The sequence below is a fragment of the Magnolia sinica genome, chromosome 8 (genome assembly GCF_029962835.1).
Source record: "Magnolia sinica isolate HGM2019 chromosome 8, MsV1, whole genome shotgun sequence".
Taxonomy (NCBI): domain Eukaryota; kingdom Viridiplantae; phylum Streptophyta; class Magnoliopsida; order Magnoliales; family Magnoliaceae; genus Magnolia; species Magnolia sinica.
In genome coordinates this window covers 30,931,282-30,945,755 of record NC_080580.1, presented here as the reverse complement: position 1 = coordinate 30,945,755, position 14,474 = coordinate 30,931,282, and positions in this window count along the sequence as shown.

The following is a 14,474-nucleotide window of genomic DNA, read 5'->3' as shown; positions in this document are numbered from 1 at the left end:
CAATATACACAAAAATTGAAATTTAATCTAGCAAATATATACAATAATATACAAGAAGGCATAAATTATCAATTTAAAATGCACATGCCAAGATCAAATTTCATCTTTTTGAACCTGCTTTTATCAAGAGGTTTTGTGAAAATATCAGCACGTTGATCTTTAGTAGGAATATATTCTAGAGATATAACTTTTTCTTCTACTAATTCCCTTATATAATGAAATCTAATGTCAATATGCTTAGTACGAGAATGCTGAATAGGATTTTTTGAAATATTTATCGCACTGGAATTATCACAATGTAATAACATAGAATCCTGTTTAATTCCATAATCACTTAGCATTCGTTGCATCCAAACAAGCTGTGTACATGCATTACCAGCTGCAATATACTCAGCTTCAGCTGTTGAAAGTGATATAGAATTTTGTTTCTTACTAAACCAGGAAACTAGACAATTTCCAATGAAAAAACAACCACCACTGGTTGATTTTCTATCATCTAGATTACCAGCCCAGTCAGCATCCGAGTACCCAGCTAATTGAACATTGGTTTCATGAGGATACCAGAGACCGAGATTTACAATACTTGCGACATATCTAATAATTCGCTTGACAGCAATCAAGTGAGATTCTTTTGGATCAGATTGATATCTTGCGCAAATACCAACACTTAGAGAAATATCAGGTCTACTAGCAGTTAGATATAACAAACTACCAATCATACTCCGATAAAGTTTTGAGTCAACATTTTTACCATTAGAGTCTTTTGATAGTTTCAGGGTAGTACTCATAGGAGTATCGAAATTCTTGCCATTCTCAAATCCAAATCTCTTGATTAGATTCAAGGCATACTTAGATTGAGAAATGAATATTCCTTTAGGTTGTTGCTTTACTTGCAATCCAAGGAAATAAGTCAATTCCCCAACCATGCTCATTTCAAACTGTGATTTCATCAAATCTGCAAACTCAGTAGTCAAGTCAGTACAAGTTGATCCATAAATGATATCATCAATATAAATATGCACCATTAAGATATGATCATTATGTTTTTTAACAAACAGAGTTTTATCAACAGATCCCATTTGAAAATTATGATTTAAAAGAAATTTCGTTAGTTTCTCATACCATGCCCTAGGTGCTTGTTTTAATCCATAAAGTGCCTTTTTAAGCCGATATACATGATCAGTATTTTTGGAATCTTCAAAGCCCATTGGCTGTTCAACATAGACTTTTTCATGTAAATCGCCATTTAGAAAAGCACTTTTTACATCCATCTAATAGACCTTTATCTTTTTAAAACATGCAATGGATATAAATAGTCTGATAGATTCAAGACGTGCTACTGGTGCAAAGGTTTCATCAAAATTAATCCCTTCAATTTGAGTATAACCTTGTACCACTAGTCTAGCCTTGTTTCTAATTATATTTCCACACTCGTCAGACTTATTTTTGAAAATCCATTTTGTTCCAATGATATGCTTATCTTTAGGTCTTGGTACGAGATACCAAACATCATTTCTTATGAGCATCGCAACAATCCAGTTCTTATCAGCAAGAGCTTCTTTTACGTTAGATGGTTCAATTTGGGATGTAAAATATACATAATTACATATATCCTCAAGTTGTCTATGGGTGCGAACACCGGTGAGAGGGTTTCCAAGAAATTGTGTGGTTGGATGATCTTTAACAGTCCTCAACTCAAAATCAGTCTGATTCGATGAAGTATCAAGTTTATCAATGATTAGTACTTTATAATTATCTGAATTAGAAATTGGCGTGTTTAAGTGATCATCAATGACAACATTAATAGATTCTTGAATCACACCAATCCTTTTGTTCAAGACCCTATAAGCTCGACTGTTTAAAGAGTATCCTAGAAAAATACCTTCATCACTCTTCGTATCGAACTTTCCCAAATTTTCACGATCACGTAAAATATAGCACTTCTGCCAAAAACTCGAAAGTATTTAACGGTAGGCTTTTTATTGAACCACAATTCGTAAGCCGTTTTATTATTATCTTTTCTAGTGTAGACTCGGTTAATAATATAGCAAGTTGTGTTGATTGCTTGAGCCCAAAGATTTTTAGAGAGCTTCATGCTATTCAGCATGATATTAGCCATTTCTTGAAGCACCCTATTCTTCCTTTCTACAATTCCATTTTGTTGTGGAGTTTTGGGAGCAGAGAATTCATGTAATATTCCTTGGTCGGTACAGAACTTCTCAAAATTGCTATTCTCAAATTCAGATCCATGATCACTACGAATTTTACTGATTTGAGAGGATTTTTCAGTTTGAATCCTTTTGAGAACTTTTCTTACCTCTTCAAGGGTTTGATTTATCCCTTAAGAAGACTACCCAAGTGAATCTGGTAAAGTCATCAACTATTACCAAGATGTACTTTTTCCCACCTCGACTTTCTATTCTGGTAGGTCCTATCAGATCCATGTGGAGAAGTTCGAGTGGTCTTGATGTGGTATTTGAATTCACCTTTTTGTGTGAGTTCTTTGTTTGTTTGCCTATCTGGCACTCACCACATATTTTATCTAATTTCTGAAGTTTGGGTAAACCTCTTACAAGTTCTCGTTTGCTCAATCGATATAAATTTCGATAATGTACATGTCCAAGACGTTTGTGCCATAAATCAGTCTCGTCTGTATGGACCATGTAACATGTTTGATTAGATGAGCTGGATTCACTAATAATATAGCAATTTTTAGACGTTCTACGTCCAGTTAATATTACAGAACCCTTATTGTTTAGTATTTCACAGCTTTGATTAGAAAACCGAACATTATGGTTATTATCACATATTTGTGATATACTAAGCAAGTTATGTTTTAAGCCTTCAACATATAAAACATTTTTAAACACCGGAAGATTAAAAAGTTGAACCGTACCTTGGCCTATAATCTTGCAGTTGCTACCATCACCAAATATGACTGAACCATCAGTCATATCTTTCAGATCGGTGAATAAGGCTTTGTCACCTGTCATATGCCTGGAGCATCCACTGTCTAGGTACCACTTTGAATGACTTTTTGCTTTGAAAGCAGTGTGAGCAACCAAGCAGGTAACTTTAGGAACCCATTTCATAACTGTTTTGGGTTTAGAAACATAGTTGGTCTTCTTTTGTGTATACTTGTAGGAATGACCTGTAGAGTTAGATTTTAAGAGCTCCTTGAGTAAATCAACTATCTTTTCAGCTAGTGGATTTCGATTCTGATTAAAGTTGACATAGCTGCTTCTAGGTTTTTGAAAAGTTTTTGAATTTTTAAAAAAGTCTTGATAAGTACTTTTCCCTTTTGAGTTTGAGGACTCTCCTTTAACAAACATAGGAGGAGTATACATTTGTTTAGGAGGTAAATTTTTATCATAGCCCAACCCAGATCGATCGCCACATTTTCTTGATCCGGATAAAAGTTTTTCTAACTTTGGATCACTTTGGGCATACTTCCATGTGTCCTTTAAACTCAGAAGAGAAGATACTTCAGTTTTAAGTTTCTCAATTTCAGATTTTAAATCAACAATTAGTGAGTTTTTGAATTCCAAATCGCATTTCGATTTTTCAAAACAATCTGAAATTTGTGATTTTTCTAAAACAAGCGATTCAAAACAATTTTTGAGTTTAGAAAACTTTTCTTTTTGAATTTTAAGTTTGACAGCAATTTTACAACTTTCCTTATATAGGGCATTGTAAGCATCTTGAAGATCATCTTCATTTTCACATTCACTATTCAGATTTTCTTCACTTGTAGAGTCATTATCTGAAAATGTGAATTTGGCTAGAGTCATAAGAGCTTTAAGCTCATTGCCCGACTCGGTTTCAGAATCTTCTGATTCAGGAGAACCTTCAGAATCGGATGATTCATCCCATGTAGCCAACATACCCTTCTTCTTGGGTTTGTCCCTTTTAGGACATCTATTTGCTAAGTGCCCATATTCTAGACTATTGTAACATTGACTATCTTTCAAAGATTTTTGAGATTTGGGTCTAAACTTCTTTTTGTCATTTGATTTTTGAAAATCAACTCTTTTCTTGCTTTTGAAAATTTTGTAAAATTTTTAGCTAAAAGAGCCATATCATCTTCTGAATCAGATTTTCTTTTGAATTACATTTAGAAGATTTTAGAGCGATAGATTTACCTTTAGGAGCTTTAAAGTTTAACTCGTAGGTTTGTAGAGAACCAACTAGTTCTTCAACCCTCATATTATCCGTATCACGAAGTTCTTGGATTGCGGTTACTTTAGAATTGAACCGTTCAGGAAGTGAGCGTAATATTTTGCACATACTTTACTTTCTCGGGATTTTATCGCCAAGACCCCACATTGAGTTTACAATGTCATTCAATCTAGTGTAAAAGTCCATAAACATCTCATTTTCCTCCATATGAATTTCTTCAAATCTGGTTGTGAGGAGTTGGACTTTAGATTTTTGACAATTGTAGTACCCTCGTGTGTCATTTCTAATATATCCCAAGCTTGCTTTGCAGTATCACAAGAGATGATTCTTTTGAACTCATCCGGTGATAGTGCGCAAGTAATTGCATTTAGTGCTTTAGCATTTGCACTACTCTCACTTTTCTGAAGGGTGGTCCATTGGTAATATGGTGTGGTTTTCATAGACTTTGAACCATCAACCCCAGTAACTTCCATGATAGGAGGATTCCATTCGGTTCACCGTGGCTTGCCACACATTTTCATCCATTGATTTGAGGAAGATCCTCATTCGGCTTTCCAATAAGCATAGTTGGAGCCATCAAAGGGTGGAGGCCTAGTGATCGAAAGGCTATCAAAATTTGACATCTAAAATAGCTTAAATCGTTAGCTCAGGAATAAAATACAAGAATTAAAAGGATAAATTAGGCTCTGATACCACTTGAAAAGGCCAAGCTATATGTCCTAGAGGGGGGGTGAATAGGACAATGCCAAATAAAAACTTATAACAACGGAATAATAAAGAAAATGATAGCCAAATTAAATAATAATGCAGGAAAGAAAAACAACCTCAAAATTCAGATCTTGAGAGGTTGATACAAACGTTATTCTAAGGACAACCTTACACCAAAAACAGAGTTTATGGTAGGACAACCTTATTTCTAGAAAGGTCTTTGTATCAAGTCTCAAATCGAAGAGGAATACAAAAACAAATATGAACTGAATTGAAATAACTTGTAATTAAAGATGTATTGTTCTAGGGACAGCCATACACCATAAAAATGGCAGGGCAACCTTGCTGGAACAACTTTCAAATGAAATTGAAAAACAAGCTTATAAAGGAATAGCAGAAAGTAAATTCTAAGCTATTACAACATTCTCACAAAGCTTGAAATAATTACAACATTCACCACCATACATACATCCCACAAAAAGAAAAAAATAAAAAGAATAAATCAATCAACCACAACTCAAAGGATTTATAGTGGTTCGCCTGTGTGTTCACCAACTGTTATCCAACAGCCACACAAAAAGCTACTCCACTCCTAATATCCTCACACAGGGGATATTAGCGTTCACTAAAAATAGGTTTTCCCAGTTCACCCAAAACCCTTACAATTGTGTCTTTGTATGTGGGCTTACACAATTAAAAACCCCCACTTCTGATTTTTCCTGGCTCTCGTCAGATAACCAAAATAACAAGTTTTTTATGGCAAATCTTGAAAGAAAGAAAAATAATAGAAAGTAATTTACAATATGTAAAATACCTGAAAATCTCCTTCGTTGTAGCAGCCGGTAGAACCAAATCAAAGTAGATGATTGAATGTCCAAGTTCAATGTCCAGTACTCGATTACAATGGTTCTAGTTCTAATAGATTTTAAATTAAACCAAATAGGGCTTGCCTTAATTGATTTTGATTCCAAAGAAAGGGAATAACAATTCCTCTTTTTAAATCAGATTGGAATAACAGAAACAAAATCAATTAAAATAAAGCTAAGGAAAGAAGATATTAAATAAGCACACTTAGCTTAGATGGAGCATGAATTATCTCTCGGAAGTTCGACGAAGATTGGCTTGAATACTATAATTAAATCGATGATTTCTTCCGAGATTCGTGCTCTATTTATAGGTGAGAAGATCAGTTCTTCGACTCGTCTAGAGTGCTCTTCGACTAGTCGAAGCCATAACAATATTTGAAAGATTAGGCGGGATAAGCTCGGACCGTTCTACGATCGGTCGTAGCCCTCCTACGATCGGTCGTAGGTCACCTATGATTGGTCGTAGGTTTCCTTCGATCGGTCGAAGAACCCCTTCGTTGGACTTCGAGTCGTAGATTCTACGACGGGTCGAAATCGAGTCGACACTGTTCCTACGATCGGTCGAACAGATTCTGGACTAGTCGAAGGCTAGCAGATTTTATCCGGAATTAGTAAACGACTAGTCGAGGATTTTCTTAGACTGGTCGAAGCAAGTCTAGGACTAGTCGAAGAAGCCCTAGGACTAGTCGAAGAAACAGACCAATCACATGTAAAATAACATTCGGTTTATGTATCCGAAATGACCTACTTCTAAGGTCATCCTATGGTCAAACAAACCTCAATTATGAAGTATGGACATTGAAACAAGAGACCATGAAGAATGAGCCTTGAAGTCTTGATGTAGACTAAACCTTGAAGTAGCTCAATCTTGAAAGTGGCTTGAGTTTCAGCTTGAGTCTTGAGTTCCTTGACTTTCAACTTGAGTCTTGAGTTCACTTGAGTTTCAACTTGAGTCTTGAGTTCAGCTTGAGTCTCAACTTGAGTCTTGTCTTGTACTTTCTTTTCGGCTTGAGTCTTGTTTTGTGAGCAGCTCTTGCATTCAAGATCTTGAGTTTTGTACTTGAGAGCTTTGCTTGATGTGAGCTTAGCTTGTTCTGTATGTTGATCCTTGAGAGAGCTTCACTTATGCAGGTTATATATAACATATCAGTGATTTTTGCACCACAAATTTGACAACAAACAGAGATATAAACTATAGCACTTACCAAACCTAAACCCGATCCCGAACCAGAACCCGATTTTCTAAACTTAAACCTTAACCTATTATCAATTCTGTAAAGATATAACCTTAACCTATTCTCAATTCCCTAAAGATATAACCTATAACCTATAACTTATAACCTATAACTTAAACCTAAACCTAACCTAAACCTATAACCTAAACCTATAACCTAAAATTTAAACCTAAACCTAAACCTAAAACATAAATGTATTCTCAAATCCTTAAACCTAAACCTACACCTAATCTTAATCTCAAATCCTAAACCTAAACTTGAAAAACCAAACCTAAACCTAAACCCGAACCTGATTTCCTAAACCTAAAACTCAACCTATTCTCAATTCCCTAAACCTTAACCTATAACTTAACCTAAACCTAAACCTATAACTTACACTTATAACCTAAACCTAAACCTATAACCTAAACCTGTAACCTTAACCTAAACCTATACTCTAAACTTGTAACCTTAACCTTAACCTAAACCTAAAACCTAAATGTATTCTCAAATCCCTAAACATAAACCTAAACCTAAACCTATAAACTAAACCTATAACCTATAACATTAACATAAACTTATAACCTAAACCTATAACCTACAACATTAACCTAAACCTATACTTATAACCTAAACCTATTCTCAAATCTCAAAACCTATAACCTAAACCTAAACCATAACCTAAACCTAAACCTATAACATATAACCTAAACCTTAACTTATAACCTATAACCTAAACCTATAACATATAACCTAAACTCAATTCCCTAAACCTTAACCTATAACCTACCCTAAACCTAAACCTATAACCTACACTTATAACCTAAACCTAAGCCTAAAACTATAACCTTAACCTAAAAGTAAAACCTAAACCTAAACCTAAAACTTAAATATATTCTCAAATCCCTAAATGTAAACCTATAACCTAAACATATAACCTACAACATTAACCTAAACCTATAACCTAAACATATAACCTACAACATTAACCTATACCTATACTTATAACCTAAAAACCTATTCTCAAATCCCAAAACCTATAACCTAAACCCAAACTCGAAAACCCAAACCTAAACCCGAACCTGAACCCGAACCCGATTTTCTAAACCTAAACCTTAACCTATTCTCAATTCCCTAAACCTTAACCTATAACCTAACCTAAACCTAAACCTATAACCTACACTTATAACCTAAACCTAAACCTATAAGCTAAACCTGTAACCTTAACCTAAACCTAAAACCTAAACCTAAACCTAAAACCTAAATGTATTCTCAAATCCCTAAACCTAAACCTAAACCTAAACCTAAACCAATAACCTACAACATTAACATAAACTTATAACCTACAATATTAACTTAAACCTATTCTCAAATCTCAAAACCTATAACCTAAACCTAAACCTATAACCTACACTTATTACCTAAACCTAAGCCTATAACCTAAACCTATAACCTAAACCTAAACCTAAACCCAAAACCTAAATGTATTCTTAAATCCCTAAACATAAACCTACACCTAATCCTAATCTTAACTCCCTAACTTAAACCTAAACCTAAACTTGAAATCTCAAACCTAAACCCAATCCCGAATCCGAATCTAAATCCTTAAACTCTTAGCCTAAACCTAAACCTATAACATAAACATAAACCTAAACATATATAACCTAAACTTAATTCACTTAACTTAAACCTACTCCTTAACCCAAACATATAACCCGAACCCGAATTCCTAAACCTAAACCTAAACCTAAACCTATAACCTAAACTTATTCTCAAATCCCTAAATATATAATATAAACCTAAACCTAAACCTATAACCTAAACCTATAATCTATAACCTAAACCCAAACCTAAACATATAACATAAAACTAAACCTAAACCTTAACATATAACATAAACCTATAACCTATAACCTAAAACCTAAACCCAAACCTAAACCCGATCCCGAACCCGAACCCGATTTCCTAAACCTAAACCTTAACCTATTCTCAATTCCCTAAAGCTATAACCTATAACCTATAACCTAAACCTAAACCTAAACCTATAACCTAAACCTAAACCTAAAACCTAAATGTATTCTCAAATTCCTAAACCTAAATCTACACCTAATCCTAATCTCAACTCCTTAACCTAAACTAAACTTGAAAACCCAAACCTAAAACCAATCCCGAACCCGAACCTGATTTCCTAAACCTAAACCTTAACCTATTCTCAATTCCCTAAACCTTCACCTATAACCTAACCTAAACCTAAACCTCTAACCTACACTTATAACCTAAACCTAAACCTATAACCTAAACCTCTAACCTTAACCTAAACGTAAAACCTAAACCTAAACCTAAAACCTAAATGCATTCACAAATCCCTAAACCTAAACCTAAACCTAAACTTATAACCTAAACCTATAACCTACAACATTAACATAAACTTATAACCTAAACCTATAACCTACAACATTAAACTAAACCTATACTTATAACCTAAACCTATTCTCAAATCCCAAAACATATAACCTAAAACTAAACCTAAACCTAAACCTAAACCTATAACCTAAACCTAAACCTTAACCTATAACCTAAACCTTAACCTATAACCTATAACCTATAACCTAAACCTAAACCTAAACCTATAACCTAAACCTAAATGTATTCTCAAATTCCTAAACCTAAACCTACACCTAATCCTAATCTCAACTCCCTAACCTAAACCTAAACCTAAACTTGAAAACCCGAACCTAAACCCGAAACCGAACCCGAACCCGATTTCCTAAACCTAAAGCTTAACCTATTATCAATTCCCAAAAGCTATAACCTATAACCTAAACCTAAACCTTAACATAAACCTATAACCTAAACCTAAACCTTAACCTAAACCAAAACCTATAACCTTAACCTAGACCAAAACCTATAACCTAAACCTTAACCTATAACCTATAACCTAAACTTATAACCTATAACCTAACTTTAACCTAAACCTAAAATCTAAACCTAAGCTTATAACCTTTAACCTAAACCTAAATGTATTCTCAAATCCCTAAACCTAAACCTACACCTAATCCTAATCTCAACTCACTAACCTAAACCTAAACCTAAACTTGAAAACCCAAACCTAAACCCGATCCCGAACTCGAACCCGATTTCCTAAACCTAAACCTTAACCTATTCTCAATTCCCTGAACCTAAACATATAACCTAAACCTATAAACTAGTCTAATCTTAAACCTATTTCCGTAAACTGACTCTAGTCTTTTCATTGTAGATATGGATAAGAGTTGGATGCGAGCTAAGAACAATTGTCTGCATTTTTTGATGTCATGGTATACCTAGTGATTCATTTACCGCATGAGGCGAAGCTTGCAGGCCCAGTACAATATCGTTGGATGTATCCGATCGTAGAACCTATGCTAGCACCGTCAATGGCGCCCGCACCAGCACTAGTGTAGCAGCTGCCACCACCATCATCTACGAAGGCGATCCGATTCCCGGCTCGGTCCGGGTTCGGAACTCTCTGCTGAAAGTGTGTGGTCTGTGTGAACCACTTCCTTGTCGATATAGCTGAGGACAAGGACCTATGCCACTATGATGTGAGATTTCCCTCCGTTTAAAGTATTTCATCTGATTTTCACTTTGGATCTGGTTTTTATTACCTGATATGTCTGATATTTCCATCAATCCTTTGTTTTTGTGTTTTGATCTGTTGTTTTTTGCATGGCTTGTTTGATGCTATCTATGGCTTGAAAATGCCCTTGATCTTAATGCATTTCTCCTAAATGCTTCTAATCGTGTTCTTAGTTTGAGATCTTATATATATCTACCTCGTTTCTTAAATCCCTCAACGTTTTTTTGATGATTTCATTTGTATCTATTTTTCTGTGTTTTTATTTCTCTTTGTTAAGATCCCTATGTACTTCATTTTATTCAATTTTCTCCCTTTTCGATTGTTCTAGTGCTTGATCTTCTCTGATTTTTCTTGTATCTCTTTGTTTTTTTGTTTTTTTTCCCTTTTCGGATCATTTTGGTATTTCCTTTGCATCTTTGTTTTTTTTTTTTTTATCTTCTTTCGTTTTGATATTTCTTTTTGGTTCGTTCTACAAAATTTCCCTTGCGATCTTGGTTCTTGTTTTTGTGATTTGAAAGCTCACTGTAATTTGCTTTGCATTCATTCCTAGTATCTTATCTTCTCCCATGCAAGCTTTTTATTCCCATTGCAGTTGTTCCTGCTATAGATCCTTGCTTTTTTGTTGAGTGAGATGTTAAAGCTTGGAATAATCGGTTGCATATTAGTATTTTTTTAATGCATTTTCTCTATTATTTCTGCAAAATACGCCTTGAGAATGTTCTTTATGTTTGTATGTTCTTTTTTTCTTTCTTTTTTTTTTACTTTAGATTATTTTAATGGATTTATATATGCATTTTTTTTTAATGTATTGGCTTATGTATTTATGTGTAGATGAATGTGATGCAGATAAGATTGTTTGTGTTTGGGTGGATGTAGTTTATGTTTGGATGGATGTAGTTTATGTTTGGATGGATTTACGTAGTTTGTGTTTAGATGGATGTGAATGTGAATATGATGAAATATATTATATAACAGGTGTATATCAGGAAGAATATGATGAAATATATTGTAACAGGTGTACATCAGGAATTTTGTAAAAAAAAAAAAAAAGAAAAAAAAAAGAGACCTTTACCTATGAAAACTTTCGTAGGTAAAAGTCTCATCTACGTTTTTAACCTACGAAAATTTTCGTAGGTAAAAGTATCATGAAATATTTTTACCTATAAAAAATATCGTCAGTAAAAGTTTTTTAGTTATTTTTTACCGACGAAATAATTCATCAGTAAAAGTTTTGTTAATATTTTTACCTATGAAAAATATCGTCAGTAAAAGTTTTTTAGTTATTTTTTACCGACGAAATAATTCATCGGTAAAAGTTTTGGTAATATTTTTACCTACGAAAAAATTTGTCGGTAAAAGTTTTTATTTATTTTTTATTGACGAATTAAAAGTTTTGTTAATATTTTTACCTATGAAAATTTTCATTGGTAAATGTTTTTTTAAATATTTTTAGCTACGAAAATTTTCGTTCGTAAAAGTTTTTACTTATTTTTTGCCAACAAAAATATTCGTCAGTAAAAGTTTTGTAATTATTTTTACCTATAAAAATTTTCGACGGTAAAAGTTTTTTGCTTATTTTTTACCGACGAAAATTTTTGTCGCTAAAAAACATGCCATTGCCGACGATTGATATTTTCGTCGGTAAAAACCTTTTGCGTTGGACTTATAGCGACGAATTTAGCGACAAAATTTTTCGTCGGTAGAACTTTTTACCTACAAAAAACCTACTTTTAGCGACGAAAATTTTTGTCAGTAAAAGTGGGTTTTCTTGTAGTACCACACCATAAGTTTCCAAATCTTGCTTAACTGTGTATAGGGACTATGGTTCAAGCATCTTGTCCCATACCTATTATAAATGATCACAACTGTAATGGGGCCCATTGAATCGCTCAATCTAAATAATCCAACGGTCGGATCAAAGCCAATGATCATGGGTGGCCCACTAAAATAAGATTCTTATATTCTCCCTGGGTTACATTGATCTCTAAATGAAAACAAAATGTTTTATTTTATTTTGTGAAAAATATTTTACAAAATGCATTTGTTTCAAATTTTGTAATGGGCGCCCTACTGAATTTTAAAATAATGTTGTTGGATAATTATGAGCAATGTTTATTAAATTTAGTCTATCAAGACCACTGATCCTGGATCATGGTAATCAACACAGCATTTATACTTTTCGAAGTGCGACGAATCACATTCACAAATACTAATAGCCTTAATGACATGGATTAAGGATATGGGGTGTGGTATGAAAATTACATGTCTAATGTTATCATATGTGTCTATCTTCAAGTGGTTCTACTGAACGCGTCTCCAAGAAAGAAATCAAAGTCTTGCTTATTCAAAATTGAATGGGCATACTAAATGAAATCAAGAGATATATAAAACTCTTTGTCGGTGACTATCGCTCGGTCGAAAGGAGGTTGGTTATTAGTTATGTGAGTGAGAGGACAAGGGATGTGCTAAACAAAGCCCAATTACTGAGCGAACAAAGAAGGATGATATTGTTCAATTTCATCTTTCGTATTCTTTCCTTTCTCAATTACGCCTCCGAAAGCCAGATATCAGTCGATAACAAAGAAATTTCAAGCGTGATAAAGCTGACTGACCGTGTGTTTGTTAGAAGGATCAAATTGTCCGAAAAACTATATTGATCCGTAAGTATTTTTCTTTGAGAAGGGCATGAAGGATGGACTATTATTAGGAAGATCAAGAGAGAAGAATTCTTATATACTTAGCAATAGTAACAAATTCTACAGGGATATGTAGAATTCAGTCGCCATATGAGGAGAATGATCAATCGATGTGTTCTTGACCGAAGAGCCGTGGTTGAAAATACGCAACGAATCACATTTGTACAAGCCATATAGGGCCTCTGGTTGAATATAATCCTTTCGAATTAACTTCATAGAGACCTCTTTATGAATGGCTGAGAACGAATGGTGTTAGTGTTATTTGTTGACCTTGGAATAAGTATTCGGCCAAAACAACATACTCGGCCTAACCTGTTGAGCATTAACACATAGAAGATGACAACAAGACCCGAGTTCGCATGTGTGCATTTGTGTGTGTGAGTATGCATCTCATGTATTTTGGTCCCGCGGTCCTACCGGTCAAATTTCAACGACCCGCGACCTTCGGATAGTGATTGCGGTCACCCTCGAGTTTGGTCATGTAGACCCAACTCGGATTGACCCAAGACCTATGCCATTCCGACCGCATCGTCGCCGCGATTCCAGTGCCGCGTCTCATGCCTAAATCCGGCATGTCCATCAAAAGTTATGGGCCGCGCATTATTTGGACCGTTGATTTCATTTTTGGTGGGACCCACCTGATTGCACATTTTCCCATGTGCACTATTCCCAATGTAAGCCACCTTTAGGCTAGCAATAATGGCTTCTTTTCTCAAGAAAACCATGATGAGATTGGCTTCTCTAGGCAATGATGAGCCACCCTATCCCATGAGCAATGATTATTTTCTCTTTTCAAAAATTCATCTTTTTCTAAGAAAGCAATCATTTCAACTTGAGAAACTCTCTCATCTCCCTCTCTCTTTCTTCATTTCTCTCTTCTCCTCTTTGCAAATGTCCTCCATTGCTGAAATTTTCCAGCCCTCTATCCTCTTCTTCTCCCCTAGATCTAACCATCAAAGATCCATCATCACCATTGAACCTCCTTCCTTGAAGCTTAAGGAGCATGGTGGTTGAAGAATCTTGAAGATCTAACAAGTGGGTGAGCATGTAGGATAGATTGCATGATTCTTATTGTCATAGATCTTTTGTTGCTTCATATGGAGAGTGTAGGACTCACCACATCAATGGTGAAGGTCCACCACTCCTTGGATAAGGTCTTTTTAGCCATCACTTGCATGCATGTGATCTTGAT